Below are 13,450 nucleotides of genomic sequence, written 5' to 3'. Positions count from 1 at the left end.
GGTGTTTCTCGGCCCTGCGAATGCTGGGAAACACCTGGCTAAGCGCGCTTGACACAGGATTCAATTTCAATTTGGTTAGATCGTGCCCCTTATTTCCAGAAATTAATGAGACTGCGACTTGCAGGACCCTGCAGGTTAATGTTGGGGATGGCCGGACAGGGACAAGTAAGTAACCCGCTCCTTTTTAATTGCTCACTTCCCTCGTTTATACTCAGCGGACAGGGTTAAAATCAAAGTCCATGTTCTGTTTTTATTTGGTTATTTTCTCAATGATCCTTTGTTTCTCATCGGTAGGACCCCTCTCCCATGCCATCCTCCTGATGTGAGGATGCTGAAATGCCACTCGTTCATCTCTCGGGTTTTTGATTTATATTCAGTCTGCACCACTGGGATCAACCATGAAAGGCCAGACTCAACTCATTGCCTGATGGGCATGGAGTCAGAATAAAGCGCTCCTAATCTGGTAAAGGTGAGAAATCTCTTTAGCAATGACTGGTATGGTAAATGGAAAAAAAAATCACCTACTGCTGGAAGGGATTTCTTCTGTAATTGGGGTTAAAGCACATTATTAAACTAGATCACAGGGCACTTGGCCATACTTACACGTTATTGGTGGAAAAAGAACTTGTTCACCAAGAATGCCACTCTTATCTTTAAATCGTCAAATAAGTACATTTCACAACTGAAATAAAATCTTTGAATATGCAAAGCAATATCCTGGCTGAATAATTACGATATCCAGAAGCTAGATGAGGCCGTATATAACATTTCAAAATACTTAACAAAAAGTGCTCCTGTTAATAGCAACCTACTCATTTGTTGAAGACTTTAAAAAAATAAATTTGAAGTGCCCAATTCTTTCTTTCCCAATTAAGGGGCAATTTAGCATGGCCAATTCACCTACCTTACACATCTTTGGATTGTCGGTGTGAAACCCACGCAGACGTGGGGAGAATGTGAAAACTTCATAAGGACAGTGATCCGGGGTCAGGATTGAACCTTGGTCTTCTGCGCCGAGAGGCAATGGTGCTGACCACTGCACCACAGTGCCGCCTAATTTGCCTATGGCTTATTAATTTTGGAGCTCTTTAACCATAATTAAACCTAAAATAAATAAATACAAATGTGAGGTAATAAACCAGATTTTGCTCTCAAATTAATGGTGAGTCAAATAGCACTCAGTCATTAATTATGCACAAATGGTAGAGAAGCTTCGGGTGAAAAGCAGATATGCAGTTGAACGCAAGTGTCTACAAGCTATTAACTGAATTGCAGCACTTCTGTGAGCTTCATGAAAGCAGCATCCCAGCATTGACATATATTGAATGACATGAAGTTGCTGTAATTTGTGTGGTAGTTATGGACTGAACTCACCACAGACAGTTAAGTCCTGTAATTTGAAGTGCCAGGAATAAGCATTAATTAGTTTTATTTAATCTCAATAGTTAAATAATATTTAACTGTTGTTTTAATTGTTGAAGTTTTGAAAATATATAATTTTACTTTTCTCCTAATGTTACTCCTATTCGTCTTCCTGAATTTATTCTCCTTTCAGTACCTGATTTGACACTGAGTTCGCTGACTCTAACATATCCTATTCAGTCCTAATATACTTTCCCCATTTACTCAAGTGCCAGATGACTTGTTCCCCTCACTGTGCTGTTATGCACTTTCAGCAACCTGTCACGCAACAAATGTAAAAGCTTAAAATACAAGGGCAAGTCTAGTTGAAGCAGACACTGTTAAATGTAAAGTCCGAGCTGTTGAGACCTTCCGTGGCAGCATATATTTTATAAAATTGATGAAGGCAGTGCTCAGATCTTATCAGGGAAAGCCATACTTCCCTTATAGACCTCAAAAAACATCTTTGAAAAACCACTGCAGCCATTTGTCAACAATTTCTGTGTTACATCAGACTGAGTTATGACAGTTCTCATTCATTAATTTGATTACACCTTTTTAAAAGTTGTGAGGAAATGGTAAGGAGAGGAGTCGAGAGATCTTAATCATATGATGCTCCACAATCTTTTCAAGCAGAACTACAGTGCTCTGCTCAACAATACTCTTCAGATCACCCTCATTTATCTTGAAAGATGCAGATTTTTCATTTAAACAATTCTGGATGTATTCTTGCATTCATCATTGATGTATACAACATCTACATATACCAATGCTGTTAACAATGCATTTGTGAATGATACCTCAAGTCTGCAATATATCAAAATCATATGCTCAATTGAGGAAATTGACGTTTAAGGGCTGTATGGAAACTGGATGGAAAATATGTGGAAATAGATTGACTGTTACATTTTACTATTTCCACATCTCCATCTTTGACATAAGTCACTAAGTAGCTCATATTTCTCGACTCTGATAGGAGATCTTTGGCATACTAAAATTTGACAGAAAACGTAGATTAGATTTTGCACCTGATTAATTGTGCTGGGCAGTTGAAGGCTAAGGGGTGATGGTAGAGCTAATTTCCTGTGGTGTAGTAATGATAAACCTCCAGATGACATATTTCTGGTTGCTCCATGCTTGGTATGACTGGGCCAATTTTACACGGCACGGACAAATTCAAGAGAATTACACTAAGTCCATAGATTAACAGCTATCAATGGTTGTTCACATTTGTAATGTTTTCTTAAATAAGTTAAAGAAATTCAAGTAATAATCTAACATCTTTTTAATATTTCCTATTTATTTAAAGACAATTTTTTTCCATTCAGGAAGAAACATATTGGGCACGATTCTCAGGTGGGTTTTGCACCTGATTGATTGTGCTGGGCAGTTGAAGGTTAAGGGGTGATGGTAGTGCTAAATTCCTGTGGTGTAGCTATGATCAACCTCCAGATGATATATCTCGGTGAATAAGAGGAGAGGCCCTAAATGGGTTTCGCGCTTGGAGCCAAATTGATCGCGATGCTTCTGACCCGTAGCACCTGACACAATCTGGTTCATACCCTCACTGGGCTAGTTGCATATTTCAACGAGCCGAAAAACTCATTTGAATATGCGCAGCCTGTTTGAGATTGGAGACTCCCGGCTCCCAGGATTCACCGGCCCCAACATGAGTACTGTGAGCCTGGCACGAATCAGTGCTGGTCTTCACCAAGGAGACCATATGTGATGACCACATTGACGGGGGTGGGGGGGGGGGGGGGGGGGTGTGTGTGGTTGGTGGGTGATTGGTGGGCTCGGAGGCCCTTGAATGATGGGGCCTGAAGTGGGAGCATGAAGGGTGGCCTGAATGGACGGGGGTGCATAAATGGGGGAAGGGGCTGAAATGGAGGTAGGAAAGGTGGGGGCTGAAGCGGGTACATAGGGAGCACCCTGAAAGTAGGGAGCTTGAGGGGGGGGTGGGGGAGATGCGGCTGAAAGGGGAGGCTGAAAGGAGGAGGGGCTGAAGGGAAGCAAGTGGCCTTAAAGGTGGGGGGGGGGCCTCAGCATCCATAGTGGGGGGGGGGGGTGGAGGCAGTGCGGAGGCGATGCCTTAATGTCTACAAGTATGGTTGGGGGTGGGGCCAGGTCACCCTCATGCCTGGATGGTGTGGGGTGGGGGGGTGACATGGATATTTAGTGATGGGGGGCAGGTTGCCCCTCTGAGATGTTTCCCATGCCTGCAGGAGGTCGCGATGTCTGTGGGTGGAGGTTGTCAGGGATCTTCAACTTAACTTTGAGATATGGGCCCCCTTTAAAAAGGGAGTTCTGTCGGCTGCGATGGGGCATTCCAGAGATTGGGGAGATCGAGGCAGCATTTAAAAATGGCCCCCCAATTTCTTCCTGTACTGACGAGCTGAACGTAAGTGTGGCCTCAATGGAGCATTCCTCAGAAGGCCACAAAAAAACAGAGTTCCATTTGATAGCGGGGTCATCCTTGGCGCTTCAGGTGACAAGAAACATTCCGCTAAACGTGCCCAAAGCAGGATTATTTTTTCTTGTTAAGTTGCAGAAGTGTGGGATATTTCAGTGAGATTCACCTGAAGCTCCAAAAAAAGGACTAAGTGTGGGTGAATTCCATCTGGATTGTGCTCATACACCCGGTGGAAAACACCTTGTGATTCCTGCCCAAAATAGTCTCTGAATCTTCTCCTATTTTTCTATGCCATGACACTGTTTTGTATTTCTGGCCTGGTTTACCGATCCAGGTTTCTTTAGGTATATGGAGCAGGCTTCAAACTGCTTCCTCATAGCACTGGATCATCGCGGGGATGATAAGCCATATCCACATTATACAGCAGTAGCTGCCGTATTCTGGTAAGCCTTAAAGATTAACTTTAAAATATTTGAACAGCTTTTCAGTCGTGTAAGTAAATGAATGTTTGAATGGGTGAAAGGGTGATTTGCAGAAGTGTAGGTTGGCTGGGTGGGTTAAGTAAGTAGGGAAGTAGAGTGACAACTGCTTAGCATGGTAGGTGGGAAGATATCTGTGTAGGGTAGTAGCTGCGTAGGGTGGGGCCAGGGGAATAGTCAGGTCAGGAGGGGCTGGCAGGTCGGGGGCTAAGCAGTTCAGGTCAGAGCGGAATCAGAGCATCTGGGGAAAGGGGGGAGTTGGGTGGTGGGTGTTTGGTCGGGTGGGAGTTACAGAATCAGAGGTTCGGAGAATTTGGGTGATGCGGGTAGTCAATTCGGGGTGGGTATTGGAAGGTCAAGGGGGGGGGAAATCGGTTTTTCAATTGTATAGTTACTCAGGAGTTACATTAGGAAGCTTCTGTCTAACATTTCCTGTGTAACTATCCAGGACTTCTGCTGGATCCTGAAGCACATCTTGGGGATGGGGGGGGGGGGGGTGGGTTACGTCCAGTTGCTGACGATTGGAGACAGGAGAAGCGAGGCTATAATATTTTCTGTAGTTTGGATTTTCTGTATTGCAGGGTAGCATAGAATGTTGGGGTCATTTTCTTTATTATATTTCAGCCAAAGGTTTATGGAACAAAATAGCTCGAGTATGGATTCAGGGCACGTCACAGAATGGGGAGAAATCTTTGATTCAATTTTTTTAATGTATTAGTTTTTATTCACCAAATTGAATTCATTTTAAAGGAAGGAATCAACCATTATAATCTGACTTTCACCTCCCAAAACCTTTAACTGAATTTTACAGAAGCTGATGAAACCTTCAGGGTGAAACTCCACTGCAGCGGGGACACAAGATGAGTAGTAATGGATTTGCTGCTCTCAGTATGCTTCCATCCTTCCCCCAATTATCCTTTCTGTCAACTTCAATGGATGTTAAGTTTTGTGTATAGTTAATGGATACTGGAGAGTTAAAACAGGCTACTGTGGTGCTCGGAGGGATAGCAAAGTAGATGGTGGCTTAACCAAATCTGTTAACGTTACTGCAATGTGCACAAAATAATGGATTTAATTAAATGAGAAAATAATGGCGTATATCTATTTTAAAACAAACACGTTGGACCAATTTCCACACAGAACAATATCAATCTAGTTGTCAATTCAGTCTGGCTTGTTTAATTATCCAAAACTGATGGGTGAAATTCTCCGTCTCGCGACTCCGCAAACGCGAACCGCGATCGGGCGGAGAATCAGGCGTCCGACCAAAATCAACGTCTGGGCCTGCTGCTGACTCGGGTGTCATGCTCCGGTCCCTTCCTGGTGGCGATAATGAGGTTTGCGCCCCGCACTCCCGGTGGCATGCAAAACCGGCATTCGCAATCATTTAAGTATGATTAGTGCATTTGAGCCACTACGCTCTGGGCCTCCGTGATGCTCCGCCCCTTTCAGGTGGAAGTCTCCGGGCGTGGTTTACCACAGGTGTTTACAAATGGGGCCTGGGTGTCATGGCTGCTGAGGCGGGGAGAGAAGGTAAGCAAGGTTTGAAAAGCTGTCAACAATTACACTGCTTGTTGGGGATGGCTGATAAGGGGTTGGGGAGGGAGAGAGTCGAGGGGAGTGACTTGGTGGCAGCTCCGTAGATTCCGGGAGTCCCCCTCAGAACGGGGTGGCTGGGCTCAGACAAACATTGCTGCAGTTTTTATTTTAAATGCACCCATTTGGCATAAGTCACAGGCCCCTGGCTGCTCACTCTGCTGACTGCTCACTGTGTTGTATAAATGTTCAGAGAGCCGCTTGCTAGGTGGAACCCCACCCAGGCCGCCCCTCTGGAAACCCTTGGACCCCAGTTGACCCATCAACGGGATGGGCGTGGCCAAGCTCAATCAGTGACACACCAGGTGCTGTCACTCCTCAGTGCATTCATCAGAAGCGCAGTCTCACTGCAGGGGAAGCAGGGGAATAGCAGAGCTCACCACAAACAAAGGACACATGTACAGTGGCCTTTGGCACCCTCCCTGGCGCACTGCCCCTCTCAGGGCAGAGGCCTCACCAGTCACACTACCAGCTAGCCCACTCCACTGCACCACTCACTGTCTCCAGGACCTGCCTTCCCACTGCACCTCTGCTACCATTCACAATGCCCCCAGACAGGTTGTCTCATTCAGGTCCACATAACACTGAAGCTGTGCACCCAGCAGACACACACTTCCCTGCCTCACTCCCATCTGTAGGACCTGCCCACACACAAGCCTCTAAGCATGGAGGCTGTTCGTGACATACGAGGACCATCTCCACCGCACAATCAGGTGCCACCCTGCTGGCGGGATAACACATCGCCACCCAATGAGGACACCCAGAGTGGACTCCATTGAGGAAACAGGACAGGGGCACAAAGCCTATCATTGACATGGGTTGCGGCAGCCAACAATACCCCTGTTGGCGGGGATGAGCGGAGAGAATTGAGGCTCCCCGGTGCCACTCACTGATGGGGACAGGGGTGCAATGTGGAAGGCAACATATTGGGGGGAATGGCGGAGGGTGGGGTGGGTTTGGGAGGACATGTGGAGGGTGGAGCTGAAGTGCAATTCAGGGTCACCATGTAGTCTGTTGGATTTGGATGGGCAAGGGAATCCTCATCTTGCTAACATATCTTTTCTCCCTCTGCAGAGAATGAAATTCGGAATACAGCCAGGAAAGCTCGCTATCTACCTGACTGCAGCTGCTGTTATGAATGCACAGAGGCTGGAGGCACAGGGCCTACTCGGGAAGACTTTGTACAAGAGGAGCCGGCCCCAGAACAGCAGGGGCCAGCTGGTGGTGCTTGAGTGTCGACCTTCCAACAGGCCAAGGTGGAGGTATAAAGAAGGTGCCGCATCAGGTCCTTCGAGGAGATGCCGGATCGTCTATGCCGCCAAAGACTTTCGCTAACCGAGGAGACCGTGTGCCACCTGTGCCAGATGATAGTGCACCTGGCACCGTGGAGGTTTGGAGGAGGACACCCGCTCCCGGTGGCTGTCATGGTTACAGTCGCCCTGAAATTTCATGCTTCTGGGTCTTTTTAGAGGCTGAGTGGGACCTGTCTAGGATCGCTCAGACATCGGTACACAGGTGCAGCTGTGCTGTGACGGATGCACTAAGTGCCTGGGAAGCAGACTACATAAAATTCAGTCTAGACCAGGCATCCAAGATGCCCGGCAGCAGGATTTGCTGTCATCACAACATGGTGTAGCACAGGGGGGACATGCTGGAGGAGGAGTAAGAACACCTCCATCTGATGGCTTCATCTGACAAGGAGGATGGCCAGAAAAGAACCGGGCATGGAGCCCGAGCTGGCATGGCAGGCCACCCAAAGTGTGCTGGAGGGCTACCGCATATGTGACAAACTCATCACCTCCAGATTTACGGACTAGGGGGCTTGGTCAACGGTAGCTCCCCAACTGTTCCCACTTCTCCATACTCTCCCCCGCACCAACCCCCTTCCTTATTGCCTTTGAGATCTCTCCCTGTCCCTCCTCCCTTCACACCATCCCACCACCCCAGCACCCCTCTCTCCTTCGAGGGTTCTTCCAGCATCACTATTGGGTGTTGGCCCTGGGCAGGCAGTATCAGCTGGTCTTGTCCATGGGACGGTGGATGATGACAACTCATTGTGAAATGAGTTTTGGTGCTCCTCATGGTTTGTCAAAAACTGACTCCTGCCGTCAGCATCACCTTCCACTAATCCAGCCGGGTGAGCCCTACATGTGTGCTGGGCATTCCATTTCATGGGCCCACATATTCTTTGGGGTGGTGGTGTTTTTTTTTGAGGGCGGGGTGGCAGTAATGGAGATAGTGAGTGGTGATGGGTCACTCACTGGATGAACTGTCCTACAAGGCAGCCTCACACTTCTGGACCATTCCCTGCCACTTCTGAGGGTGACCCCAGGTGGAACGTTCAATTGTCCTGACACATGGCCCTGCCCTGTGGCATCAGCTATCCCCCACACCCAACACCACCAACTTCCCAGACTCCCCCACCCAACACACCCTCTACACCCAGACCAGCCCATCCTTCACACCCTTCATATCTAGGATTGAGGCAGGTCAGAATGTTGGTGAAAAGGTGTTTAATCATGACTATATACAATTGTTGTGCCCTGACCTCTACCTCTAACCTATGTGCTGCCCCCGTGCCAACTTAACTGGTGTCTAGCGTCCTTATTTCGGGTGGCCTACCGCTCCTTCTAGGTGTGATCCCAGACAATTGGGGGTGGAGCATCTGAAAACAGGTGATGCCCCCGATTTTGGCATCAAAAGGGATTCTCCGTCCCAATCACTGAATGTGATTTCAGCACGGCAATCGGAGAATCCTGCCCTGTATCTTTAATTCAGGCAGAATGAAGCAGTGGCCTGTGCCTTTAATTAAAGCAGAAGCCTGTATTGGTTTGGACTGGACTGTAGACTGTCTGGCACTAGTGACAGGGTTTGGCTGGGTCTTGGTGTGATTGATTTGACTGATGGCCAATGAATTGGTCCAAAAGGCTGTGCTCTGCCTGGTAACATGTGGTGATTAGATCTGGTGATTGAATCTGACCCCACTAGAATGATTTCAGAGTCCAAGGTTTTCAGATTGGCTTCTGAAAGCTTAGAGAGGAGGCCCACTCTCTCTCTTCTCTGTTTTTTTTCCAGAAAGGCTGTGTTTCTGAAATGGCAGAAAGCTTGGATGTATCTGTTCAGAGGCTGTGCAGACAAAGTTCAGAATCTGCTAACTCTCCCCAGAAAGATGATGTGAATCAACTATCTTTATCCTGAAGTCTTGCTGCTTGTGGGCACTACCTTTTCTACACTATAGAGGCCTGAAGACGAACCACGAACTGAAAGCAGGATTTGAGGAAGCAGAGTCTCTGCCTCTCCAGGAAAGGTATGATACGATGCTTTTAAAAACTACAGGAAGAGCAGTATGGCTGGAAACACGAAGACTCTAATCTAGACATAGAACGTACAGTGCAGAAGGAGGCCATTCGGGCCATCGAGTCAGCACTGGCCCTTGGAAGAGCACACAACCTAAGCCCATACCTCGACCCTATCCCCACACTTCCACCCTAGCCCCGTAACACCACCTAACCTTTTTTCTTTGGACACTAAGGGCAATTTAGCATAGCCAATCCACCTAACCTGCACATCTTTTGGACTGAGAGAGGAAACCGGAGCACTCGGAGGAAACCCACGCAAACACGGGGAGAACGTGCAGACTCTGCACAGACAGTGACCCAAGCTGGGAATTGAACCTGGGACTCTGGAGCTGTGAATAAACTGTGCTAACCACTGTGCACACGTGCTGCCCCCAGAAAAAAACACACTGCCCAGTGCAAACCTTACTGCTGTGACTCGAATTCAAACCAAGATTGCTGCGGCCACAATGCAGAGTACTAACCACAATACGATCATGGCGTGCTACTGTCCATCCCTTGTAATCTACAAGCTTACTGTGAATAAAGTATGCTCGGAATAATGATTAGATGCATAGACTTTTTTCTCTTTCACTTAACATTTTTCCCCTTTTCAACCCCCCTGTGTTTGTCTGTCTGGATTGTGTGTGTGTAGAGGGTGGGGAGGCAAGTTTAAGTAGCAGTTAGGTACTGATTAATATTTAACCATCAGTATCTGCCATATATTTAATTGTTATTTTTTAAATAAATCAACTTACAAACTTGGTGACTGTAATTATCCATCAGCCAATGCCAAAGGCTTTTGGTATCTTTATAAGAATTATTGGTTATACACTTTTATTGTGACTCTGGGACAAGTGGGGCTGGAGTTGACCGCGCACTTGCCCTGGGTGTCATAACATAATCGAAAGTGTGAAAAGATTTGGGTGCGATTCTCCGCCCCCCACGACGGGTCGGAGAATAGCGGGAGGGCCTTCCCGACATTTTTCCCGACCTCCCGCTATTCTCCCCCCCCACGGCCGCCCCACGACACGAATCGCTGCTCGCTGTTTTTTTACGGCGAGCAGCGATTCTCCCCTATCCGATGGGCCGATTTTCCAGGCCTTTACGGCCGTTTTCACGAACTCCAACACACCTGCTCTCACAGTTCGTGAAAACGGTCGCAAAGTGCCGTTCTCGAGAACCATGGCACCGATTGGCATGGCCGAACCCCGCGCACTCTTTGTTCCTCCGCCGCCCCGCTGGATCAGTCCGCGGGGCGGCTGAGGGGCATAATGGCCCGCTCATGCGCGGGTTTCACGCATATGCGTGATGACATTATCCGCGCATGTGCGGGTTGGAGCTGTCCAATCCGCGCATGCGCGGCTGACGTCATCGTGCGCATCAGCCGCCGTTACCCTTGGCGCGCGGGCTTAGCGAAGTTCGCTAAGCCTGCGATGCCGAGGTTCACGGGGCCCCGCTGCTAGCCCCGACCGGGGAGCAGAATCGGGTCCCGGGAGGGGGCGCAGAGGCCAGTTTCACGGCAGCCTTCTCGACTCTCCGCATTTGCGGAGAATCGCGCCCAAAGGGTCATATGCCAACTAGGCCAGTTGTTTTACTGATGTGAAATTCATTAAAAATCATGATATTTGTGGTGAGGTGTTGGGCGTAGTTTGGTAGGCTCTGTTGCGGCAGGTAAGCTTGTATTGGGGGTTCTTCTGGCATCTGGCTGTCTATTCACCTTTTTCCATTCCTTGACATTGAATCACTCTTTGTAAATTCCCGGATGATCATCGGTTTATTCCAGTCTTTATGGGAGAATGAACTCTCAACTCATCTATACTTCTTTCTTTGCGTGGCTTAGTGCGAGGCATGTTGAGATTGATATTTAGAAATGGGGTTATTGGGCGGAATTCTCCGCAACGCCGTCGTGAAACCCGGAGTGTTTCACAACGGCGTCGGAGGCCACTCCTCACCCCCTATTCTTCCCCCCCCGGAGGCTAGGAGTGGCGTTTTGTAAATCTCGGCCACCGGGCCTTGCCGCTGGCATCAAGGCGGCGCGCCAAGAATGACGTGGCCGGCGGCGCCTAATGACGTCAGCCGCGCATGCCCACCGATCGTCGGGCCGGCGTCTTCAAGAGACGCACTCTTTCCCCTCTGCCGCCCCACAACATCAACCCGCCATGTCTTGCGGGGCGGCAGAGGGGAAAGAGTGCGTCTCTTGGAGAAGCCGGCCCGACGATCGGTGGGCACCGATTGCGGGCCAGTCCCCTCCCGAGCACGGCCGTGGTACTTGATCCCCTCTCCGCCCCCCACAGGCCGCATACTCACCTTTTGCGCTATGTTCACGCCGGCAGCGACGAGGTATGGTTGCCGCCGGCGTGAACAGGTCGGGAACGGCAGGCCGCTTGGCCCATCCGGGCCAGAGAATTGACGTAAAAAACGGGGGGGGGGGGGGGAGAATTGTGGGGGGTGCCAGAGCGGCCCTCCCGCGATTCTCCCACCCGGCCTGGGCAGCGGAGAATCGCGCCCATTATTCCTGCTTGTTTCCCAGTTGTATCCAAATCTTTGATTATTCTCTTATTTTCCAGTTGTTTTTCGAGCATGAGGGATTGCCTATTGAGAGATGCCACAGTCAGATTCAGACATCAAAGCAAGACCTAGGGATTGATGATTGATCTCCTCGAGGCACCTTGCAATGCTGAACTCATACTGCCATGAGTGTACTGCTGTTTGCACTGCTGTCCCTGCCTCTTGAAGGCTGCCATGGGCAGTGAAATGTTGGCATGGTGCTTTAAAAGACTGTACCATGTTTAATTTCTTCACAGTATGTTCTAGTGGAGTTATAATTCCATTAAAAAATGCGCACATGCTGCAGAGGTTGCCTAGACATCTGAGAGTGAGGTCATCACATAAGATGCGTTGTACTTCGCTTCTGAAGCACCTTGTGGCTTTCAATCAAACATCAATAGCCTCATCTTTTGAGGGTAGCCTTTATCACTGATGAGCCAACTCCGAAATCACTCCCCTTGAAGATGTGCCACATGCCAAAGACTCAAGATGTGGATGGCACCAGTGGCGGACTGGCCAGGGTGTCAGCTTGCCCGATGGCAAGTGGGCCCCTGATGAAGTGGGCCCCCTATATCAAATAGAAATGCAATAAAGAAACAAACACAGACAACTGTTTTAGTAATAAAAAGGAATAAGAAAAAAAAGAGAACAGGACACAAATAAGCAGTGCATGAGAAGGAACGAAGCAGGGGAGGTAGTGGAAGGATGCAGTGGCGGACTGGGTCTAAAAATATTGGTTGCCAGGAGACAAAGGTGGCCCACCCACAACTACAATGCTATCATTTAATTTTCATAACGAATAAATAAAATTTTCAAAAAATACATATGGAAAAAAGGGTACAATTAAAATTTTTGTAGAAAAAATGTGTATTTCTTAGTAATTACAGTGTACATGTACTGTACATATTACTGGCAGTAGATACCAAATGTAAATACAGAATGTTATAATTGAATTTTTTATTTATTTTTAAAAATTTTAAGTAATTGGTTGATATTTCTAAATAGTTTACTGCACAATTTACACATTAACAGATAGTTCAAAAACACAATAGAGCATTGCATGCAGTCCACTATATTAAGAGCAATCGTTTGTGTTCGCTAGATGATTGTGCGAATCTGCCAATAATTTCTTCTGCATCTAATTCATCTAACAATTCCTTTTCAATGGATAGCAACATGTATGATTCCAAATTCTCCTCAGACAGCGAATTTCTTAACCTTGTCTTTATGATCTTTAGCTTTGAAAATGTCCTCTCACATTGGACTTGAGTAACTGATAGTGTGCAGATGACTTTATAAAGTTCATAAAGGTTATCATATGCCTTGTCATGAAGTCTGTTGGATGCCAGAATTTTTAGTACACACTATGGGCAAGTGCTGCAAATTTTACAATTGTTGCAACTGGAATCCATATTCTCACCATCATTAAGCAATAGCTTTAATACATCAAAGTTTGAAGCAAAAGAAAACAATTCCAATATTACTTGATCTTTGCTGATTTGTGGAAACAGCTTAATAATACCTTCCAATGCTTCATCTTCAAGGCCCTTCTCTGCAATAGTTTTAAACTTTGCTGGGTCCAAGCAGGACAAATCTTTATACAACTGTCTGTGTTGTACAAAGCGTGATTCTAGTGACTGGACAATGAGATCCATTATTAGGTTAAACACATTTAT

The sequence above is a fragment of the Scyliorhinus canicula genome, chromosome 13 (genome assembly GCF_902713615.1).
Source record: "Scyliorhinus canicula chromosome 13, sScyCan1.1, whole genome shotgun sequence".
Taxonomy (NCBI): Eukaryota; Metazoa; Chordata; class Chondrichthyes; order Carcharhiniformes; family Scyliorhinidae; genus Scyliorhinus; species Scyliorhinus canicula.
The sequence above is the reverse complement of the archived record's forward strand: the minus strand, read 5'-3'. Positions refer to the sequence as shown.